Genomic DNA, 3138 nt, shown 5'->3' with positions numbered 1-3138 from the left:
TTTTTTTTTTTTTTTAGACAAGGTCTTGCTCTGTCACCCATGCTGGAGTGCAGTGGTGCGATCATGTCTCACTGCAGCCTTGACTTCCTGGGCCCAATTGATCCTCCTGCCTCAGTCTTCCAAAAGGCTGGGATTACAGGTGTGAGACAATATGCCCACCATAGTGTCTTTTTTTGTACTAGGATTACAGGTGTAGGCCACTGGGCCTGGCCTACGAGCATCTTTTGACATTTGATACTATTGACCACTTCTACCTTGAGGTTTCTACTTCTTGGGTCTCTCTGACACCATCCTCCCTCGTTTCTGTTTTCTTCCTACCTAGGTGATCTCACCTTCTCAATCTACCAGCCCTTCTTTCTCCATTTAGTCCCTAAACATACAGAAGTTCTATCCCTGGACTATTTTCCCCTGTATTTTTCTGCCCATTTTCCCTGATTTGTGTTCAAATCCTTAGCTTCAACTATCATTTAAATGCTTCAAGACCCTAAAAGCTACTTTTTGACCCAAGCCTCCCTCCTGAACATCTGCCTACAGAACATCTCAGGCCCCTCAAAGCACAGTAATCAGATCCAGCACCCAGTCTGCTCTTCCCCCTGAAGACCAGAACCCGGCCTACCCAGCCACTTGTCAGACTGTCTGTGTTATCTTGACTCTGCCCTCCCCTTCACCACTCACCAAGTCCTGCCCTTTAGACCTCTGTGATGTCTCCCGATCCCTTGCTCCATTCCAGCCATCATCTCTGCTGTCATCGCTGCCACTTAGGCCCTCATCCCCTTCTCATGGGAACTGTAACAGCTTTCCGGGTGGTGTCCTTTCTTCAATACTATCCCATCACGCTACCCTCCACATTGCCATCAGTGAGACGTTACCAAAAAGCTCTTTTGACTCTGTTATCTTACATTTCATGATCTACAAATCTCTCAGCCTCATTTCTGGCCACTCCTTCCCGAAATGCTAGGCTCCTATCCTATTCAATTTCTTCCTGTCCTCTGTTTAAATCATACCATTTCATGCATCTTGACCTTTGCACGTGATGTTCTTTCTGCCTAAGTGACCCCCATCTCTGTGCCCTGGTGAGTTCCTACTTATCTTCCCAGAACCCCCATGCACCTGGTTCCAGAGCCTGTGTCATTCTCTATGCTTTCAGTGTCACTATAGACACTTTTGTCATACAATTATTCCCATTATGTGTTAAGCATCTGTTTACTCATATAACCTCAAGAGGGGAGAGTCCTTGTCCTCGTCTTGGTTTCTTTTATATCATCAATGCCTGGCACAAAGCAGATTCTTCAATGAATCATCATTTTTAATGAAGGCATAGTATTCCATATTAGAAATAGATGAGTCATACTTCGGTTAACTCACTCCAAATATAGACATGTTGTTTATTTTACTTTTTTTGAATTACTAATGTTTATTTTTCAAAACGAAGGAAGCATTTTCTTCTTCTTTTTTTTTTTTTCTGAGGAAACACCAATTTTAATTTAAAGAAAAAAAAATCAGAAAAATATCTGTGAGAATAATGGAGCAAAACAAGTCCTTAAAAAGAGTCCTGCATCTTGGTCATGTTTATTGGAAGAGCTTGAGAAAAATGAAAATACCATTTAGCTTAAGAAGTTGTGAGTTAGGCCAGGTGCAGTAGCTCACGCCTGTAATCCCAGCACTTTGGGAGGCCGAGGTGGGCCGATCACGAGGTCAGGAGATCGAGACCATTCTCACTAACATGGTGAAACCTGGTCTCTACTAAAAATACAAAAAATGAGGCGGGCGAGGCGGCGGGCGCCTGTAGTCCCAGCTACTAGGGAGGCTGAGGCAGGAGAATGGCCTAAACCCGGGAGGCGGAGCTTGCAGTGAGCCGAGATCGCGCCACTGCACTCCAGCCTGGGTGATACAGCTAGACTCCGTCTTAAAAAAAAAAAAAAAAAGAAGAAGTTGTGAGTTATCTGCAAATCAACTCGTCTCAGGAGTGGAAGAATCCCTGTAATTATTTCTTAATATCAACATGTATGCAGGTTTCTCTTTTGAATGTCTTCTACATTTAGAGCGGCCACTGTGCAAAGTCTCCTGCTTTCCATACAGGACAAATTCTTTGCTTCAGCCAACTCTCAGTGGAGGGGCAACCAGGACAACGCCATCTCCCCAGACAAAGAGCATTGGAAGATTCTGTTTTGTTGATTTATGTATCTCTTCATATGTTTCTTCATCACTTTCTATAGTAGTCACAGTGTCTTCCACATCTCCCAAGGTCATATTTAAATGTTGATCATAAGCATGTGATCTGCCTCGAAGCTCTCAGTCATTTCTCATTTTCACATCAATTCGCTCATCTAAGCTGAGCCTGATAAGATCCAGGGGCTCCTCTACGGTGTTGGTAGTTTGATGCTGGTCTATGTCTTCTGCCATGTTTCAAACCCTGTGCCCTTTCCTGCCTCATTTTCTTCTTCTTTTTTTTTTTCCCCTTCCAACTACATCCTACATGATGTCTTCTTTTTTATTTTAACAGAAATATAGGCTTTTTATAAAGGAAAATTCAGGCAATATGGAAAGGCATTAAGACAATAGTAAAAGTTATGCATCATATCGTTATCCAAAGATAGTTGTTGTTATTAAACTGATATCATCCTCCCAGGCTGTTTTCTTTTTTCTTTTTTCTTTTTCTTTATTTTTTTGAGATGAAGTCTCGCTCTTTTCCCCCTAGGCTGGAGTGCAATGGCATGATGTTGGCTCACTGCAACCTCCCCTCCCAGGTTCAAGCAATTCTCCTACCTCAGCCTCCTGAGTAGCTGGGATTACAGGCGCCTGCCACCATGCCCGGCTAATTTTTGTATTTTAGTAGAGAGGGGTTTCACCATGTTGGCCAGGTTTGTCTTGAACCCTTGACCTCAGGTGATCCACCCACCTCAGCCTCCCAAAGTGCAGGATTACAGATGTGAGCCTCCGCGCCCGGCCTCCCAGACCGTTTTCTTTTCCTTTCTTTTTTTTTTTTTTTGAAGGAGTCGCACTCTGTTGTCCAGGCTGGAGTGCAGTGGTGCAATCTAGGCTCACTCCGCCTCCCAGGTTCAAGCAATTCTCCTGCCTCAGCCTCCAGAGTAGCTGGGATTATAGGTGTGTGCCACCACGCCTGGCTCATTTTTGTGT

The 3138-nt window shown here is 44.1% G+C and overlaps 1 pseudogene; it reads right to left on the bottom strand.

Annotated features, from left to right (window-relative positions):
* Positions 1 to 2094: 2094 nt before the first annotated feature.
* On the bottom strand, positions 2095 to 2403 carry LOC108545086 (U6 snRNA-associated Sm-like protein LSm3 pseudogene; annotated as a pseudogene).
* Between the last annotated feature and the right edge of the window lie 735 nt (positions 2404 to 3138).

This window comes from Rhinopithecus bieti, unplaced genomic scaffold (genome assembly GCF_001698545.2).
Source record: "Rhinopithecus bieti isolate Rb0 unplaced genomic scaffold, ASM169854v2 scaffold_24392, whole genome shotgun sequence".
NCBI classification, from domain to species: Eukaryota; Metazoa; Chordata; class Mammalia; order Primates; family Cercopithecidae; genus Rhinopithecus; species Rhinopithecus bieti.
Note: the sequence above shows the minus strand (reverse complement) of the source record. Positions and strands in the feature narration are given on the sequence as shown.